Source organism: Cervus elaphus, chromosome 14, assembly GCF_910594005.1.
Source record: "Cervus elaphus chromosome 14, mCerEla1.1, whole genome shotgun sequence".
NCBI lineage: Eukaryota > Metazoa > Chordata > Mammalia > Artiodactyla > Cervidae > Cervus > Cervus elaphus.
Genome location: NC_057828.1, coordinates 32,475,204 through 32,497,134, shown reverse-complemented (window position 1 = coordinate 32,497,134; position 21,931 = coordinate 32,475,204). Strand labels below are relative to the sequence as shown.

At 40.7% G+C, this 21,931-nt stretch overlaps 1 protein-coding gene across 1 annotated transcript in view; it reads right to left on the bottom strand.

Moving 5' to 3' along the window:
• Nucleotides 1-21,931, bottom strand: part of LOC122708331 (histone H3.3C-like) — a 63,921-nt gene that overhangs the window by 40,584 nt on the left and 1,406 nt on the right. The window contains exon 2 of the transcript XR_006345123.1: nucleotides 11,170-11,257. The gene's annotated coding sequence lies outside the window, so the exon portion shown is untranslated. The remainder of the gene's footprint in view (nucleotides 1-11,169; nucleotides 11,258-21,931) is intronic.

The following is a 21,931-nucleotide window of genomic DNA, read 5'->3' as shown; positions in this document are numbered from 1 at the left end:
CTCCTCTTGGATTATGTCTAGCACAGGTGCAATGGGCAAACCCCAGCACCTCAGCTTATATGCCCCCTGCCTGGAATTCATCTATGACATTACTGTTTGACATTACTGTTTGAGTGTGCCCCCAAGGCCTCAAATGGGGCTTCCCCAGGGCTCAGCAGTAAAGAACCTGCCTGCAATGTAGGAGACGTGGCAGGAGCTGTGAGTTTGATCCCTGGGTCAGGAAGATCCCCTGCAAAAGGAAATGGAAATCCACTCCAGTATTCTTGCCTGGAAAATCCCATGGACAGTCCATGGGGTCACAAAAGAGTCAGCATGACTTAGCAACTAAACAACAACAACACAAAGGCCTCACATAATTCCTGGCACATGTGGATGAAAGCAGGAAATATAAATGAATGCTCAGATCAGACCAACAAACTAGTCTGCAACAAGGAAAAAAAACAGGAGAGGGGTGGATGCCCCTTCCTCATCAGTGTATCTCTCAGTTCAGTTCACTTCAGTCACTCAGTCGTGTCTGACTCTTTGCGACCCCATGAACTGCAGCACACCAGGCCTCCCTGTCCATCACCAACTCCCGGAGTTTACTCAAACTCATGTCCATTGAGTTGGTGATGCCATCCAACCATCTCATCCTCTGTCATTCCCTTCTTCTCCTGCCTTCAATCTTTCCCGGCATCAGGGTCTTTTCAAATGAGTCAGTTCTTTGCATCAGGTGGCCAAAGTACTGGAGTTTCAGCTTCAGCATCAGTCCGTCCAATGAACACCCAGGACTGATCTCCATTAGGTTGAACTGGTTGGATTTCCTTGCAGTCCAAGGTACTTTTAAGAGTCTTCTCCAACACCACAGTTCAAAAGCATCAATTCTTTGGTGCTCAGCTTTCTTTATAGTCCAACTCTCACATCCATACATGACTACTGGAAAAACTACAGCTTTGACTAGACAGACCTTTGTTGGCAAAGTAATGTCTCTGCTTTTTAATATGCTGTCTAGGTTGGTCATAACTTTCCTTCCAAGGAGCAAGCATCTTTTAATTTCTTGGCTGCAGTCACCATCTGCAGTGATTTTGGAGCTGAAAAAGATAAAGTCTGTCACTGTTTCCCCATCTATTTCCCATGAAGTGATGGGACCCAGGTGCCATGATCTTAGTTTTCTGAATGTTGAGCTTTAAGCCAACTTTCTCACTCTCCTCTTTCACTTTCATCAAGAGGCTCTTTAGTTCTTCTCTTTCCGCCATAATGGTGGTGTCATCTGCATATCTGAGGTTATTGATATTTCTCCTGGCAATCTTGATTCCAGCTTGTGCTTCATCCAGCCCAGCATTTCTCATGATGTACTCTGCATATAAGTTAAATAAGCAGAGTGACAATATACAGCCTTGATGTACTCCTTTCCCTATTTGGAACCAGTCTGTTGTTCCATGTCCAGTTTTAACTGTTGCCTCTTGACCTGCATATAGATTTCTCAGGAGGCAGGTCAGGTGGTCTGGTATTCCCATCTTTTTAAGAATTTTCCACAGCTTATCGTGACCCACACAGTCAAATGCTTTGGCATAGTCAATAAAGCAGTAGTAGATGCTTTTCTGGAACTCTTGCTTTTTCAATGATCCAATGGATGTTAGCAATGATCTCTGTGTTCCTCTGCCTTTTCTAAATCCAGTTTGAACATCTGGAAGTTCACGGTTCATGTACTGTTGAAGCCTGACTTGGAGAATTTTGAGCATTACTTTGCTAGGGTGTGAGATGAGTGCAAGTGTGTGGTAGTTTGAGCATTCTTTGGCATTGTATCTCTAGAGCTGCTCTATTCAATGGCAGCCACTAGGTGGGTGTACCTGTTCACAATTAATTTAATTCCATCAATAACTAACCCAATCTGTTAAAGGGAAACAAAACAAAACATCCAACTGCATAGTCATACTAGTCACATTTCAAATGCTAGAATTTCAGGTTTGTAAACTTGGAGGTAAGAACTATAGATGGATTCCTGGAAGTGAGAAGTTGAAAGGTTATTCTTCAGCTTCTCCCTACTTTTGAAGATTTGCAACTGTGACCAATGTCTTACTGAAGATTACTGAGTTCACAGAGCCCAGGGAAGATCTCAGAACCTGGAGGAAACCACAGGGTTTCTCTGTGTGATCCAGAATAACCTCAAGTTAAGCAGGAGAAATGTGTGGGTCACACTTCCTAATAACTTTACTACTCATGTTTTTGTTTCTCAGAATGCATTTTGGAAAGCATATATGACAGTGAAAATGAATGCAATACAGGTAGGGAATGACATTCAGGTAGGATACAACTTGAAAGGGCTCCTGGGAACACTTGGGTTACACCTGCTGTTGAGGAAGATGTAGACATTGAAAAACAGGAAATATATGTAGAAATGTCCATTTCATATTTTAATATTAAAAGCAAGAAGGATTGTGGCCACAAGCTCTGTCTGTGCTCTGATTATAATTGATTATCTTCCTTTGTGGACTTCCCTGATGGCTCAGCGGTAAAGAATCCTCCTGCAAGGCAGGAGATGAGAGTTTGATCCCTGGGTGAGGAAGATCCTCTGGAGGAGGAAATGGCAATCCAGTCCAGGACTCTTGCTTGGAGAATCCCATGGACAGAGGTGCCTGGCCGGTTACAATCCATAGAGTCATAAGGAGTTGGGACACGACTGAAGTGACTTAGCACACACGCACATCTTCCATTGTATGCAAAAACCATCTTTTCTGTAAGGTCTACTCTTTCTTTTGGTCACTGCCAACTTGAAAGACTGGTGTCTGATGAGTACCCAAAGGGTATTGTGCACAAGAGATTGTGGTTTTGTGTTTATTATAGACCTACATGGCAAATAATCTGCTGGGACACAAAACTCCCATAGGCACTTGCACCTGGACACCAAATTCTTCATCTGAGTGTCAGCTGTTGGACCAGAGTAAATTCTTTCCCTCTACACTTTGAGAATTTGTGGCTTGTATGCATGAGTTCAGGAAATACTTACAAATGAATGATCAGATCAGACCAGCACACTACTCTGCAGTAGGAAAAATCACAGGAAGAGCAATAATAGCTCCTTCATCTTTGATACTTTAGATCTGTGTTATACAGTGTGATAGCCATTAGCCAGAAGTACCTGTTCACAGTTGTCTAATTCAATAATTAACTCATTCCATTAATATAAAACACGAAACTCATCCAATCGCTCAGTCCCACTAGGCACATTTCAAGTTTGTTCATACAGTTGGAATTTCAGGTTTGTAAATTTAGAGGGAAGAGCTCTCATGGGTCTGTAGAAGTGAGAAGTTTAGAGGTGTATCTTCAGAATCTTTCTCTCATATGAACTTTTCAACTGTGACCAATGTCTTGTCGAGTGGTCTGACTCCATGGAACATAAGGAGGACCTGAGAATCTGGAGGGAAAAATCAGGGTGATGCTCTGAGACCCACAGTAACCTCAAGTGAAGTAGGAGAGACAGGTTGGTCACACTTTCTAACAACATTATCACTCATGTTTGGATTTCTACAGACCAGATGCTGGAGAGTACATACAGCAGCCAGGATGAAGATGCTACAGGTAGGGAACAACACTCCGGTAGGGTCCAATAGGAGACGGGTCCTGGGAGCACTTGGGTTACACATGCTTGTTTGGAGACTGAGCAAGGTGGATGTGAACTGGGGGGAAATGTTGAAATATGGGTAGAAATCGGATTTGGTGTGGGGTTTTTTGTTTTATTTTAAATGAAAAGTGAAAGTGTTAGTCACTGAGTCGTGTCCGACTCTTTGTGACCCCATGGTATGTAGCCTGCCAAGCTTCTCTGTCCATGGAATTCTCCAGGCAAGAATACTGGAGTGGGTTGTCATTTCCTTCTCCAGGGGATCTGCCCAACCCAGGGACTGAATCCAGGTCTCCTGCATTGCAGCCAAATTCTTTACCAACTGAGCCACCAGGGAAGCCCTTTGTATTTTAAATATATAAGAGTAAATGGAAATGTGTCCATGGTCTTTGACTGTGGTGTTGTCTACAATCATCTTTTCTGCCTTTGGTATGCAAAAAGTATTTACCTACAATTTTTCATGCTTTTGTTACTGCCCACTGTGAAAGCGTGGTTTCTGATTAGCACCCTGAGGGTATTATGCATGAGAGATTTCGATGTTGTATTCTTTATTGGTCTATGATGCACATAATCTGCTGGGACACAAAACTCTCATTGGCACTTGAACCTGGACACCAAGTTCTTCTGCCGAGTGTGAGGAGGTGGACGAGAAGTCTCTCCCTCTGTACTTTAATGGCATCACATTCATGTTCTGCCCTCACTGTTTGTTCCTCATGTAAAGGGCACCCCCAGTGTGGAGGAGTTAAAGGATCCGTCCTCTGGGGTTACCGCGTATGCTCCAGTATCCTTGATCTCATTTCTGCCTCCTCACCTCACCCAAGGCTTGCGTCATGAGTGTACTTCCATTTCTGGGATGTCCATATCCAGTGGCCCCTAGAGAACCCTCCCTGGAAGGCAGGAATTCTGGTGGACTGTGTGCAGGGGCCGCTGGGCTTGCTTCACACACTGCCGACCTTTGTCACCTGTGACTGTCCAGGTCTCAGGACACAGTGTCAGGATAGCAAAGCCAGAGGGCCCTGCTGATCTTAGATCCCTCTGCTCCAACCAGACATGCCTCTATAGAGGCCCCAGCCTCCATCACGCTCATCCTGTGACCTTTCCTCGGGCCTGCCCTGGTCTGCTCCCTCTGTCTCTTTAAGGTTCAGGGCAAACATGGACAGGTATGGTGTATTCATGTAGGACTTGTGTTGAATCATTTTCAGGTTAAGGGAATTTGGACTACTTACTTTTCCTCTGATTTGACTCTCATCTTCTGTCAGGGACTAGGAGACCTATGGGGTTGGCATGAGGATTAAGTATCTCCCAGGTGCCTCCAGTCACCCCAGGCTCAGGACAGTTGCTTCTTATGTGGACTTAGTTGCGCTTCCCTCCCACAGGGGCCCACACAGTATCAGGCCCATGCCTGCTACTCCATGGAAAGGATGGATTGCCTAGTTGATCCATCGTCTGACTGAAGACGGTGACAGCATACCCATGGACATTCCTCCAATGTGCCCGTATTGGCGAACTATATGATTGATGGAGGGGGACAGGAGAAAGGAAAGAAGCACTAATTAAGAGAGAAATAAGGAAAGGAAGGAGTGAGGAGGAGGATGGAGAGAGAGGAAGGCAACCTCATGCACAGAGATGCTGAACACAGTGGCTGCTGGAAGGAGGAACAGGATGACACAGGCCTTCATTCATGGTCACATGTAGGGAATCTGAGGGCTGCAAAAGTATGTGCGAGGTCAGAGACCCACTCCTTCATTGCAGGGACGAAATAATCAATGCCCTGGAAGGACCATGGACATGAGGAAAGAAGGGATTCTGAGAGCAGGCTACACGATCCCAGGAGCATCAGGGCCCCGAGTTCTCATCTTGACTCTAATTCTCTGCTTTCCTTTCTCTTGGCCACCGCATTGTTGCTGCCCTCGGACACTAGACTACTACTTCGAGTCTAATGAAGAATCGGATCAGGAGAGCACCAGTCTGCATGTAATTTCTTTCTTTCATCTCTTCTCCACTTTCTCTTTTCTTCTAATCATAAGCTCCTCTTTGTAGCGCTTTCGCATCCCCATTTTGGATGATTCTTGTCCTGAAGGATCTGGTCTCTTGCAGGCACATGTGTCCTGGGATCTTTTATAAAATCTCTCTGCAGCCCTCCTCCCCCTGGCATCCCCCTGGCTCCTGACCCCACTTCTGCACCATTGAATCTGGTGGAGCTACTCGGAGTGGTCCAGGCAGGAAGCTGGCTTTGAGTGAGACCCCTTTGAAATCTGTCCCTGCCCTGGGGTCCCCCACATGGGTATTCTGCTGCCCTGGACAGCTCTGGACACATGCAACCATTTTCTTCCCTCCAGATGTCAAGATACTCTCTCCTTCTCCTCTTAAGAGAAGCTCTTGGGTCTGCAGTCAGCAAAGAAGATGACAGGGAGGAGGAGACATAAATATGGAGGCGGGGGATGAAAGGTAAGGCACACAAGTGCACATGTTCTCCTTCACGTCCCTAATTTACTTGATGGCATTTCGGGAAGACCAGCACAAACACTGAGGCAGCTGCTATTGCGTCCGACACAAACGTGGAGAAAAGAGGATTGTAATGATTCATGCAGACAAGTGGAGAATGCTGTGAGCTGAGCATATCTCCCAGGGGGACTGTATCCTTTCACAGAAGACCCCGAGGTTCCTAGGTGTTGTCCTCCAGTAGCTCTCACACTGGAGGGGAGGAGCCAGCGTGTGTCTGACTCCAGGAGATGCTGTTCAAACTGTTTCTTTGTGAAGAGCACCACTGGAGTGGTGCATGATCGCCATCCGCAGGACCTGGTCCTGCCCTTTCAAGCCTCCAGTGTCGTCAGCCCAGGGCATCCCCACTTAATCACTAGGTGATGGCATTGACTTCCTCAGTTCCAAAGGTTTGGGAAAAAAGAGTGAAGAAGACACAGGCACCCCAGTGCTCAGAAAGCAGGACAGCCCCACCTGCCCAGCCTGGCATCCCTGTGGTGCTTAGTAGTCCTGGCATCAAGTAGAGGATACTGAAGGATCCCAACCTGAGTGGGAGCTGTCCAAGCCTCTGGCGAGGCCAGTGGAGTGCTTAGGTTACCTGGGGGGACCATTTCTCACACTGAAGTTTGAAGTTCTGTAGATTCTAGTCTATGTGTCAAACTCCCACTAAACACCTGAGAACAATTCAAATCAGGGTTCGCCTGGGATGAGTTACAGGGCAGGATTCAAGTTACCTTTTTTTTTTTTCAAGTTACCTTTTGTACCTTTTATTTATTTGTATTTATTTTAACATGAACATCACTTTTTTTTATTATACTTTAAGAAGCAGTGTCTTCCATAAACTTTTCATGTTGCAATATACCACTGAGATAAATCCATGTTTTTATTACCACAGCTTAAGGATTTTTTAAATTAAAAGCACAGGTAAAGCTCTGCTGGGGGCTTAGAATCATTGTCGTTTAGTTACTAAGTTGTGTCCAACTCTTTGCGACCCCGTGGGCTGTAGCCCGCCAGGCTCCTCTGTGCATGGGATTCTCCAGGCAAGAACACTGGAGTGGGTTACCGTTTCCTTCTCCAGGGGATCTAGAAGGAATGGTCAGGGATAAAGGCAGCTGCCCACGTCTCTGTCATTTCCACCGGGCAGATCTCACGATTGGTGGTATTGAGTGTGGGCTGGAGGGGCAGGGTCACCCCTCCCACCTGTGTCATCAGACCCCCGGCTCCTCACAGGTTCCAGGGGAGAGGCGCTCGGCTTCTTTGCCCCAGAGCCCCAGACCTTCCCCTTTCCTCTGCACCAGTTTCTCTGTCCAGGGACTTGAAGGCTACCCAGACAAACGACCAATTCAATTGCTCCAGCGGGACATTCATAGTCCCTCTCTGCTGACAGACAACACCTTCAGCAAAGAGCAGCAAAGAGACCCCAGTGCCCTGTGGATCTGACCTCTGGGGAGGTCAGGACCAGGACTACTTCCCCGGCCTGCACACTCCCTACACACGCAGCCCAGGGAGCCTTCTTCCATCTGTCTTTGTGCCTCCTCAGTGATTCCAACCCTCCTGTTTGTGTGGCAGGTTCTGCTCTCACACCTGTGAAGGCCTTGACCTGGGGGCCTCAGCCTGGGCCTCAGAGGGGAAGGACGCAGTACAGAGTCAGGAGGTTTCCAACTGGACAAGGAACAGGGTCGGCCTCACTGCTCATCTCCTAAGGAACCTCATTTATGCAGCTTAGTTTTTTTATTGTATAGCTTTAGTATTATGTTCAGATATATGTTTTATATATACTATGGAAGCTTTCTATATTAAATGACATTCATCTATCTAGTTGCTTTTAACATATTTTCCTATGAAAATCACCCTAATCAGAAGCAGGACTGAATGAATTGTTGTCAGGCATTCACCCTCGTGTCCACCATCAAGGTCACGCCCTCTCTCATGTCACCCTCATTCAGTCTTCATTACATCAGGTGACGGTGAATTTAGTCCATACCATCTGTCCTGATGTGTCTTTCTAAGGATTCTGTTTTCTGAAGTCTGTTCATTCTTTTGATCATGGGAACAGTATTTCCCTAGCTCTTTCACGATGACTTGAATGACAGGGCCTTTGATACCCAGTTATTGCCTGCTAGAAAATTCATGACTCATCATTTCTCTCCTTGAGCAGTTCAAATACATTGCTCTATCTTCTTCTGGCACAGAGTATTTCTCTCCACAAAGTTTGAATTCTGATTTTTGTTCCGTTATATGTCACTTGCTCTTTTGTTCTAGATGCCCAAAAGATTTTTGTTTTTCTTTAAAGCCCTGTAAGTTCATTAGAATATCATCTGCCTTTAGTCATTACAAGTGAATGCACTTGATTCTCTTCAAAAGACAATTTAAAAGTTGTTTTTAAAATTATCGGAAAAATTTGGACAATAATGCCTATTATTTGCTTTGCATCTTTTATTGATTTTTCTCTTTCAGGTCCTTGAATCTTTCAAATATCAGATCTCTTATGATTATATTTCACTTTTAACACACTCATGAAATATTTTATAATTTTTTGCTTAATTTATTTTCCAGGAGTGTTTTTAAACAGTGTTTAAGTTCTACCTCCTTACTGTTTCATTTCTTACAAGGCATTATTTGACAGCATGTTTCTGTTTAAATTTCATGTACGTGTGCTTTTCAATATTTTCTTATTCTTTTGGGAGTTTCATGTCTTCGTTTCTGAGTTTTCTTAATTCTGATCTATGATGTACTTTTAGTGTTCATTATTAATTCATAGCATCACCCATGAAAAGAGAATGGTCACACCCATGAAGAATCGCTAAGCATTTGTGTAGGGGTTCATCACTCCAAGTCCTTTTCTGTTTGTTAACTGAAGTACAATTGACATAATCCTGATACTTTCAGCTGTACAACCCAGTGGCTCCATATTGCTGTGCAGAAGGAAATGATCAAGTAACAGGACTAGTTCCCATGTGCTGTGATACAAAATTACCACACTATTACTGACTATTCCCCATGTTGTATATTTCATCCCCTTGACTCATTCCTTTGGGAAGTGGAAGTTTGCAACTCTTAATCTCCTGCAACAATTTCTTTATCACTCAATCCCACTTCCCCCTGGCAACCAGTGGTTTGTTCTCTGTATCTATGAGTCTGTTGTGTTTCTTCACTTATTTTGTTTTTTTAGATTTCCACATATAAGTCACATCATATGCTATTCATATGTATCCATCATTTCACTTTGCATAGTACTTTCTAGTTTCATCCATGTTGTAGCAAATGGCAAGATTTCATTCTCTTTTATGTCTGAATATCATTCCATTCCATGAATAACCACATCATCTTTATCCATTCATCTATCAATGGACACTGGTTGCTTCCTTATCTTGGCCAATAAAATGATGCTTCAATGAACACAGAGCTAAATATATCTTTTCAAATTATTTTTTTTCTTCAGAATACCCAGGATGGAACTGATGGATTGTATTGTAGTTCTGCTTTTAATTTTTTTGGGAAAATTTCATACTTGATATATTACTTAAGATATTGCCTAATAATGCAGCCTACTATACTTCACCTCATTCTGTAGCTCTTAATGACTATTCCCTTTTTTTCTTTACTATTAGACTCTTTAAAAGTAGAAAAAATTTTAGGACATAGTTTTTAACCTGATTCATACACATAATTTGCTGAAACTAGGAATGAGTTCATGAATTTTTTTGAAGTTCTGATGTTTCTTTACATTCCTATACCTAAAGTTGGTATTTTTTATAACTATGATTTATTGAGAGTGACACTGAATGGTACATATACAAAAATTCTAAAACCAACTTTAATAAAAAAACATTTTGATTGCAAACCAAATTTGTTTCTGTGTTAATGGACTGACTGAGAGGATAAAGGCTGGAATGCAGAACCATAGAGAAAAGAAAGAAAATGTGGGGATGCATGAAAAGGCAGATTTCTTTGCAAAAGAACAGAGAGAAAAAATTATTTGTGTAAAGAAGGAAAATATCATGCTGTAGGATTTGGTGGAAAGAGTATTTTCCCCATCTTAAAAATCTGCAATTTAATCCCAAGTATTAACAAATCTGGGCTTCCCTGGTGCTCAGTGGTAAAGAATCTGCCTGCAATGCAGGAAATGTAAGAGACATGGGTTCGATCCCTGCGTTGGGAAGATCCCCTGGAGGAGGGCATGGCAACCCACTCCAGTATTCTTGCCTGGAGAATCCCATGGACGGAGAAGCCTGGCGGGCTACAGTACATTGATTGCAAAGGGTCGGACATGACTGAAGTGACTGAGCATGCATCACACGTTAACAAGTCTATAAATTTATGTTCAGTTTCTGACTTTGTTTTTTTCTCTAAAGAATATTAAATATTAAAACTTATCTGCATATTTGATGTCAATAAACTTATACTGGCTTAGATATGACAAAGTGACTCACAAACTTCTTTGGAACTAATTGTATTGTCATCTTGTTACCCAAGCTGCTATGAACAATGTATTTTCAAAGAAGACAAAATACACATAGATATTATTATAGCTGAAAAAAATGAGAATCATTCTTGTATTGTATTTAGTAGATAATTCTAAATTATACTCTCCATTATGGACTAAAATTACAATTAAACCTGAATTTGTGATGATTTCAGCACTGACCAAAAATGATTAGCTCATTAAGGTCACAATGGGTTGTGTTTTGGTCAGGATACATGTGTGTGACTATAAAGAAGCAATGTTTGGGTATGGGTTATAATAATTAACATGGAAACATTGTTTGAAGGGTTCTGTTGGCTTGTTTGGTCTCTGATCTAATGCCTTTTTGCTAAAGGCGTATGTGTGTTGACAGAGTTAAAAGTCATAACCCTGTTGATAACTGTTTCTATCATTGATGTTTGGCAACTTATTAAGCATTTTTCCACTTCTCACTGGGCGTTGGGACTGAGCAACCTGTTTTGTTTGGCACTTGATGCTCATCAATTATACAAAATGCCTTGTTTTTTCCTCTCTCATGGTGTGTCCTACTGCCCTCTGTCCTGTGAATCCCACAATCCTAAGCGTTTTCAATGCTGACACTCATGTCCTCATGACTCAATCTTACCTTCTTTCCTGAAGGAATATGTTGGGGAGGCAGGGGAGCACTTAGCCCCCAGAGTTTCCTCTTGCTGTCTCTTGACTCCTTATAAACACTGTAACAAATATCAAAAATAGTATTTGCTATTGTATAATGAATCTTGCCAAGTAATAGGAAATATTAAACTTTGGAGGAAAACAAGCAAAATATCTCCTAGTTTACCATAGAAATATTTTACATATCTTGGTAGTCTCATTCAGAATTTTTTTAAAAATTGAAATATAATTCTCATATCATGAAGCTCACCATTTTAAAGTGTACAGGTCAGTGGTTTTTACAGTATTCGTTAAGTCCGATGTAAAAAACAATTTATTTTTCTGCTTCATTTTCATTTTGCCTAATTTTATCTTCATATTTCTGTGCTTTCATGTAGTTTTCACATTTATCATTTTAAATTGGTGTTGCCATATCTTCAGTTACATAGTCATTCTCTATTGATTGGACATGTGGGCATTCTACTTCTAAAATTATTATAATTATTAATCTCATTAATTTACAATAGTTATAACATTAATTTTGTCAATATATTACTAAAACATTAATTTTAAAATATAATATGTTGTATAATTATTAATAATGATAATACTATCTTAAACAGGTAAATCTTTATTTTGAATCATTTCTTTAAGAATATACTTGGAGGTATTAATTACTGAATAAAGGAATGTGATTATTTTAAAATTCTTTAAATTTTTTTCCTTAACTCTTGCAGTAAACTGAAGATGCTAGCAGTGTTGCGTATATCCATATTCAATACCTGACCAGTACTAGGTTTCATTATCTCATTTGTTTTTGCCAAATAAAGTGTTATAAAATGGTAAAAGAATTAATTTTAAATTTAATTGCTTTAATTATGAGAGAGGAAGCAAACTTTTCTGTACAATGATTGTAGGTATCTAAGAATTGTCCACATGTGATAGAACTGTTCCCATCATATCACACTACTGCTCAATAATCTACAATGCCTAATCTCTATTTGAGTCAAATCTAAACACAGCACATAAAAGGCGTTAAACACTGACTGGCAGCTTTATTGCTTCTAAATCCAAATCTAAGTAAATACTTCCCCGGCACAAAGTCATTATTTTAGGTATTGTGTCACTTACGGATTGAGTGATTCTCAGTTCCACATTATTCATGGTTTGGGACTAGCCTGTGAAAATGGATTCTGGTCTAATTTTTCCTGCAGCGTTGGCGCTGAAGTTTTGTCAATAGAGGGCGTCAGAGAGACAATACAGAAGAAAAAGGACTTCTCTGGTGGCTCAGACGGTAAAGCATCTGCCTGCAATGCAGGAGACGCGGGTTCGATCCCTGGGTTGGGAAGATCCCCTAGAGAAGGAAATGGCTACCCACTCCAGTACTCTTGCCTGGAAAATCCCATGGACAGAGGAATCTGGTAGTCCATGGGGTCGCAAAGAGTCGGACACAACTGAGCGACTTCACTTTCACTTTCTTTAGGGCGCTTCCGCAATGGTTTTCCTGCACCTGCGGGGACATCGTGCACCAGGCTCCTCCAGCGCTCAGAGGTGCCCTGGTGCCCAGCCTCCGCCCTGTCCTCCCCTGCAGCCAGCAGCACCCACAGACCCCACCTCCCCGACCCCATCCTAGGTGTCTCCACACTCCCATGCAGTTTTATAGTGGAGTGCCTCTAGTGATCAAGACCACTGCCCATGAACACTTTTCCTTCACACTTCAGAGGGTAGCTTTCTAGAAACTTCCACCGTCGGGCACCAACAATAACTTCTCTATCATTGGGGGAGTCACAGCTGCACAGATCTGGACCTCAGCCTAAAGCTGGGGTGGGGGAGGGGAAACTCTTCCTTGGACGCTGCTTCTCTTCCTATGGGTACTGGCTGGTCTTTACATCTGCTATTTCTATACTGGTTAAGGTTCTCTTTATTTGTTACTAGTCAGTCCCTCATTGGCCACCTGATGCGAACTGACTCATGGAAAAAGACCCTGATGCTGGGAAAGATTGAGGGCAGGAGGAGAAAGGGAAGATAAGAGGATGAGATGGTTGGATGGCATCACTGACTGGGTGGACATGAGTTTGGGTAAACTCCGGGAGTTGGTGATGGACAGGGAGGCCTGGCATGCTGCAGTCCATGGGGTCGCAAAGAGTCGGATACAACTGAGCAACTGAACTGACTGACTGTGATGTAGAATTCTTTACCTTGAACTTTTCATGTTACGATTACACAGTGATTTCTCTCTCCTAATTGGACCCTGGTGGATACAAATACTGACATGTGCAGGCAGTAGTTGAGAACACCACTGAGAGCTGCTTGACAGCAAGGTGTGGGTGTGTAATTTACTGGAAACAATGCATGAGGAAATAAGTATATGTATTATTACATGTAACATAATAATCCTCCTTACTCATCCTGGAGTTTTAATTTTCATAACAAATTTATCCAGAGAGAAGTAATTATTCTACCTGGTTGCGGGGGGGCTGGCAAAGAACTTTTAACTTGTGATGCCAATATATTTTCTGCATTATTTTGAAGCCAACCTAGAAACTGTATCATTGTATCATTAAAAAAATTCACTTGGAATCTCTACAAGTTTTTAAAATATTTAACTACAGTACCATTGTCACACCTAAGAAAAATAACATCAGCACTTCAATACCATCAAATATTCAGTGTTCAAATCTTTCCAATTGGCTCGTACATTTTTTCAGATGTTTTGTTTTTAATAAATTTAAGCATTTGTTTCAGTAAGTGTTGACAGAATCATTGGATATCTGTATAAAAATGAATATTGACACTCTGTCTGACACACACACTCAATTAAGGTGGATCACAGACCTGAATGTGTAAAGGAAAACAAAGTTTTTGATGAACACATAGATTTGGAGTAGGCAAGGTTGTCTTAAATAGAACACAAAAGGCACTAACCTTAAAAGAAAAATGATAAACTGAGCTTCCTGAAAATTAAGAAATTCTGTTCAGGAAAAATACTATTAAGACAGTTAAAATGAAAGCCACAGACTGGGAGACACTTTGCTTTCTTATCTCTGATAAAGCACCTCTGTTAAGAAAGAACTCCTGCAAGTCACTAAGAGACACACAACTCAATTTAAAAACTGGCAAAACTATTAGAATCACTTGGAGTCCCTTCAAAAATACAGTTGATCTAAACAACATGCTACTAAAAAACCAATGGGTCAATGGTGAAATCAAAGAGCAAACTTAAAAATACCTCGAGACAAATGACAATGAAACCACAGCCATACAAAATCTATGGGATGGAGCAACACCAGTCCTAAGAGGGAAGTTCAAAGCAATACAGGCCTTCTTCAAAAACAAGAAAAATCTCAAATAAGCAACCTAAGCTACTACCTAAAAGAATTAGAAAAAGAATAGACAAAGCATAGTCAGCAGAAGAAAGGAAATAACGAAAAGGAAATAAATAGAGAAAAAAAATAGAAAATAGTCAATAAAACCAACTGTTTTTTTGAAAAGATAAACAAAACAAGCCTCTGGCCAGGCTCACCAAGAAGAAAAGAGAGAAGACCCAAATAAACCAACTAAGAAACCAAAAAATACGAGTGCCCATTGTACTATCACTGTTATAGCTTATCAAGGCAAACATTATCAATAGATGGTAACACCACTGAACCAAATATTCATACAGTCTCCAAGTCTCTCCCCACAGATCACTTACTGATGACAAAGGAGAAAAGGGAATCTTTCAAGTTGAGAATTAAGGCAGATATCACCTAATCAAGTAATCAAACTTAACATCATCGATAAGACCAAAAAGTTGGGGAAAGGGAATACTTTGAACACATTCTTCACAAGTGAGAAAATAACTGCTATATGCAAATGATCAATAAAAATACAAAAAGGTCATCTATATCAATAATTACCATGTAAAGACAAAATTTAAAACACAATGAAATGCCACTATATGCCAACCAGAATGACTTAAAAATTTAAAAGACCAACAATACCAAGTGCTGTTAAGGATATGGAGCAACTGGAACATTCTCTTAAATGATTGGAATGTTAACTGAAATAGCCACTTTTGAAAACTGTTAAGCAGTATCTACTATAGCTAAACATATACCAACCTTGTAACTCAGCACTTCACTCCTAGATATATATCCAGGACACGAGGACACACAAGAAATTAGAAATATGTACAAGAATGTTCATCACAACTATTGAGTGAAAGGACAAAGGTTGTTGGGGCACAAGATAGTATGACATATTACATAACATATTATCAGGGCTTCCTAGGTAGTGCAGAGGTAAAGAACTCCCCTGCCAATGCAAGAGGTGCAGGTTCGACCCCTGGATTGGGAAGATCCCCTGGAGGTGAAAATGGCAGCCCGCTCCAGTCTTCTAGCCCGGGAAGTCCCATGGACAGAGGGGTCTGGCGGGCTACAGACATACGGTCACAAAATGTTGGACATGATTGAGCATAGTAGCATTTGGCTCAGGGAACAAGTGTCTTCTTTGAGACACACTTTTTCAGTTGCCTTCCAAGATGCCACACTCTCCTGGTTTTATCTGTACCATTCTAGTCCTTTCTCATTCTCCTTTGCTGATTTCTTTTCACCTTCCTCCCCTCTAAATCCAGACTGGCCAGTGGGACTTCCTGAAACTACAGAAACGTCCTCTATGTGAACTGGAAAATATAGTAGACACGTGTAGCTATTAACCACACAAAAAGTGGCTAGTCGGGGTTCCCTGGTGGCCTAGTGGTTAAGATGTGGAACTTTCACTGTGAAGCCCAGGTTTGATCCTTGGTCAGGGAACCATCCCGCATTCTGCATGCTGCTTGGCCAAAAAACAAAACAAAACAAAACCAGTGACTAATTTTTAGAATATAATTTTAGATTTAATATAATTAAAAATTTAATTGTAATAGCCACATGTGGGTAGAGACTATTGTATTGAACAGGGTTACTCTAGAGAATGGCATATCCCAGGGCTCAGTTCTTAGTCCTCTTCCTTTTTCTGCCTATACTCATGATCTTGATAAGATTATCCAGTCACATTACATGGCTTTACATACCAACATACACCAATAACTCCAAACATATAACTCCAGGCAGATCTCAGCCCTGAGCTGCAATTCGCTGTTGCTGTTGTTTAGTCACTAAGTTGTGTCTGACTCTTTGCGACCCAATGGACTGTAGCCCACCAGGAACTCAGTTGCAATAGAGAATCTCTAATTGCTTACTTGACAGTCCTCACCTGGATGTTACATAGACATCCCAAACTTAACATGACCAAAACTGATGCCTTAATAGCTACCACCATCCCATGCCAACACAAATCTTGAGCCCCCACCCCTACTTTTTTTTTGCTCAAAAATCAGAAACACTGGTTCTGTCTTTATTTTAAATTTTCATATTTTGTTCATCATGGATTTTTGCAGTAATTTTCATTTTAAAAAATAAAATAAAAAATGGAATAAAGACCTAAAGGTAAGACCAGATACTCTAAAACTCTTAAGGGAAAACACACAGAACCGTCTTTGACATAAATTGCAGCAATATTTTAAAATATTTTCTTGATTGGTCTTTCAACGAAAAGTAAAGCAAAAATAAACAAACAGGACCTACTTAAACTTAAAGGTTTTTTCATGGCAAAGAAAACCATTAACAAAACCAAAAGACTCCCTCCCCCCACAGAATGGGAGAAAATATTTGCAAGCGATGCAGGCAACAAGGGATTAATTTCCAAAATATACAAAAAGCTCATGCAACTCAACAACAAAAAACAATCCTATTCAAAAAGTAAGCAGAAGACCTAAAAAAGACAGTTCTCCAGAGAAGACATACAGATGACCAATAGGCACATGAAAAGATGCTGAACATCACTACTTATTAGAGAAATGAAAATCAAAACTATAATGAGGTATCACTGTCCCTCTTTTCTTCTTTGTTGAAAAAAGGCTTTAGTCTCCTAAACCTTCTCTAACTTTCAAAGAGCAGTTACTAATTAAGGAAGTGAGGAAACAGGGAAAAAAAGGAAAAGCAGTCCAGCAAGAAAATTAATGACAGCTTAAACAATTCTTCAGGGATAAAACAAAGTCGTAGTTCTTCCTCAAAGGATATATATAACAATCTGATGAATATTTTGGGTTATTCTGCAGAAACTAAGCCCCTCACCCAGGTGGAGGATGGAGCCTACATGCTGACCACATTATGTAGACCCCAGACTGAGGGGAACCAGAAAGCTGATGATTAAGATTCCCAAAACAGCATCTTGTTACCTCAACACCAACCAATCAAAATTAAGTCCATGAATTGCAACACTCATCCCAAATATTGCCTTTCAAAAGCCTGCCTTGAAAACCATCAGGGAGTGTAGGTCTTCTGAGCATTAGCTGCCCATGCTTGCTTGATCCTCTACATTGTGACTACATTGGCTTTGTTGCACATGGGCAAGCCAACCCAAGTTCAGTTTGGTAACAATATGAAAATTACATGTGTAACTTGCAGAGCTGTAAATATTTGTAAAGTGTCTGGCATGTACTTGGTACATAATAGGTAGCTATTATTACTGTGAGTCCTCTGGAAATAGAGACCAAACAGTCTAACTGCCCATCTTACCAGTAAACTGGCAGTGTGGTATGCAGAGTTTCCTAATAGATCAATGTTTCAAAATTTGATCTTTGTAATACAAGGCTCAAAGGTTGACTGGAGAACTTCTGTTCACTACAGCTTAATAAAAGTCTCTACTTGCTGGCAGCAACAGCAGTGTCTAAAAGGGATGTGCATGGTTTCTATCACATAGTAGGTTCTCAGTTTCACACAATGTTAATCTTAGGCTTTTTTTTTTCAAGTATCACATGCTAAAAATGACAGCAGTACAAAAATATCAACTCAGTACTCTTTATAGATGGCATGGTGGTCTCCTGTGGGCCTCAGCAGGAATGTCATGCCATTTGCTGAATATAGAAGCACCTGTGAGATTTCTGTGCTGGCCTCTGATCTCTCTGAAGGCTCGTTGTTTTCACTGTTGAAGGGTAGAAAGCTGTTTGGCTTTTGTCAGTTGGCAGGTAGATATGAGTAAAATGTTTCTGAAGGATTAAGTTTTTGAGCATATGGGAAGATTAAGATATTATGTATTGTTTCATGGGACGTTGTCTTTGCAATCTTTGGTTTTTTAGTTTAGAAATAGGCAAATTGAAAAAGACTGCTCAGGATACCTCAGGTCATTATTTGAGGATGACACTGCCTGACAAAATTGTATCACTTATAAGATCATGTACATTCACTTCAAAATAGAAAATTATCACTGCTTAAATACATATATGCTTTCAGTTCAGTTCAGTTCAGTTGCTCAGTCGTGTCCGACTCTTTGCGACCCCATGAACCGCAGCACAGCTTTATCATACTTTTATTAAATAAGGGCTTGTCATCAGGTCCTATTATCTTTCTACCCAAAGGAAACTCAGAAACCAGAGGTTGAATAATTAGCCTACAACAAACTGATTCATTGACAGGGTCAGGAAAATTAGATTCCTCTCTTTTAAACTGATCTTTAATTTTATCATCAAAGAGCTTTTTTCAGACTTCTCTTGCTTTCTACAATATTCTTGATTCTTTACTTTTTTTTCTTTTTTTACAATGTTTCTGGTGATATGCTGGTGAATATTAACAGTTTCTTAAGGGATAAGTCCAGATTTCTAGTGCTTTCCAGTTTTCATAATGTAAATACTCCCACCATGGCTGATTTCAAATGACCAATATGGCTTCAACTGGCTCACAAAATCTCTGAAAATTTAATAACTGGTCTTATTGCACCACTGGCTACTTCATTTGTTAAAAATAATAAAGCACAGATTTCTGAGGATTTGTACAAAGGACTTTTCATTAACAGACATATCTTTAGATTAACTGTAGAAAAAAGGAGGAAATCATACATAAAAATAAAGGGAAGAAAAAAAAGAAATAGCTACTTTAGTTGGTTAAAAAAAAAAAAAAACACCTTAATTTCTTTTGATTTGTTATAAGATTAACCCAAACTAATTCCTTTTCATTGAGTCATTCCAGCAGGATGGGCAGAGGTTGGTGGAAAGACTGGACCTGTGCTGCACCATTCTGCAGCTTTCGGTATGCTAACAGCACAATGTGTTCTAAATGCCCATGAGGGAATTTCTGACTTGGATTTGTTGCTTTCCTTGCTTTCTGCTTATGTTTAGAGGCATAATTTACTCGCTGGAGCTCAGCAAGTAATTCTGGCAATCAAAAAACCTTCTAACCAACTCCCCATCCTCTGCCCCTTCACATTTACCCATAACAGCCACACCATGTCCTCATATGGGTCGTGTCCATGTCTGCTTTCTGCCTGCTGGGCCCTAGAATGCTGCAGCCCCACCTGCATAGTGCAAGTTGGTTTTTCTCTTTTTTCAGCTGCAAATGGACCCTTAGGATGACCTCAATGTTCCTATATTTATCTCTTTCTGGTTTACTACATCAAAGATGAACAAAAGCCAGATACTAGTTAATGTGTAAGGACAGGTTTTAATCAGCAATACATTATTACAGTTGGGAAAAGAATCCAGTGTAAACTGAACTCAACAGAGGTGTCTGGACAATTAAAGGGATCAGGAGGGAATAGGGAGGGAGATGAACTCAGTAGAGTCAGGGAAAAAATCACAAAACGTGGTAAGCAGTTGGTCTGTGTGCTACCAATCTGGGCTTGCTAACCAGTGTTTACTGAAGTCAGGCTCCTACCCTTCCACTGAGGCTGGGAGACAGAAGCCCTGTCTTCAGGCATTGGTTGCAACACACAGTAGATTATTTTTGCAGCCCTGATCTTTCTCCTGCAGGCACTTTAAGGGAGTGTAGTGTCATCCTAGGGCTATATCCTTGAGCTGTTATAAACTACATCAGTGTTTGCCCAGGTCTTTGTAGGCCAAGGTTGAAGCCTGGTTGTGAAGAGGGCTCAGAGGAGCCTGGCTAGAATTTGGTCAAGGAGAAAAGCTTTGTTACCTAGCAACCACTCCCAGCTGATGGTCAAGGAGAAAAGCTGTTACCTAGCAACCACTCACAGTTTAATTCTCCCTTCTCACTCCCCTTCTCTGCTACTTCCTACCCTTCACCCCTGAGCCTCAGAGGAACAGGGTCTCCATCTCTGTGAAGGTCAGCAGCCTTGTCCACAAGTGAACCCATCTTCTGTTGTAGGGGGAGGCATCTTCCCTTCTTGGTTCTATGTTGGGGTTGAAATGAACCTCTATGCTGGTCCCTGGAGAGAAGGAATTCCTTGGAAATCCATCAGATAGAGGATTACTTTAAGAACAGCCTGAAACTTCCTACACTGTTGGTGGGAATGTACAGTGGTGTAACCACTATAGAAAACAGTAAGGAGGTTCCTTAAAAAACTAAAGAGTTGCTGTATGATCCAGCAATCCCACTCCTGGGCATATATCTGGATAAAACTATAATTTGAAATGATACATGCACCCCTATGTTCATAGCAGCACTATTTACCATAGCCAAGACATGGAAACAAATGCCCATCAACAGATGAATGGATAAAGAAGATGTGGTACATACATACAATAGAATACGACTCAACCATAAAAATTAATGAAATAATGCCATTTGCAGCAACATGGATGGACCTAGAGATTATCGTACTAAGTGTAATAAGCCAGAAAGAGAAATACAAATACCATGATGTTATTTATACATGGGATCTAAAGTATGACACAAATGAACTTATTTATGACATAGAAGCAGACAAATATAGGCAACAGACTTTGTGGTTGCCAAGGGGAAGGGGAAATGAGAGAGGGATGGACTGGAAGTTTAGGATTAGCAGATGCAAATTATTATATATAGAATAGATAAAGAAACAAGATCCTACTATATATCACAGGGAACTACATTCAATATCTTATAATAAACTATAATGGAAAGAATATGAAAAATAACATTTATATATGTACAATGAATTACCTTGCTGTACACCAGAAACTAATACAACATTGCAAATCAACTCTAGTTCAATCAAGTAAATTTAAAAAAAAAGAAAAGAGCCTGAACTGGGACTGCTCAACACAAGAGCAAATCCTTCCAAGACTCTTGTCACCATAGATGGGTTTTGCCTCGTTCTGAAATTCAAATAATGGGAATCATACAGATGTATTCTTTCTTTACCCAACTTTCTTTATTCAAATTAGTGTTTATGAGATTCATTCATATTATTGTGTGTGACAGTGGACCAAAAATCCTGTCCAGGTGGCAACAGGAACCGGCTTCAGCAGCAGGACTACAAATGATCAGGATGATCCCCACAGCTGCTCCCTAGCCCCTTCTCAAAGCCAGCTCCTGTTCCTTTTTTAAAAATTCTGATTATAAAAGTAATATACTTGCTGTTAAAAAAAAAAAAAAGTTTAGGGACTTCCTGGTGATCCAGTGGCTAAGACTCTGCACTCCCGACTTAGGAGGGCCAGGTTTGATCCTTGGTCAGGGAACTAGATCCCACATATTGCAACTAAGACCCGGCACAGTCAAATAGATAGAAACAAAAGTTATTGCAATATAAATAGGTTAAAAAGTGAAAAGTACAAGTCCCTTTCCTCCTCCCTAATTCATACAAACCCATTCCTCAATAATTATTGCTGTTACTATTAACAATAGCTAATGTGTATTGACTATTTAAGATGTACAAGGTGTTTTTAAGCATTTTACAGCTCTTTTAAAAGAATTATTTATTTTTGGCTGTCCTGGGTCTTCGTTGCTGTACGGGCTTTT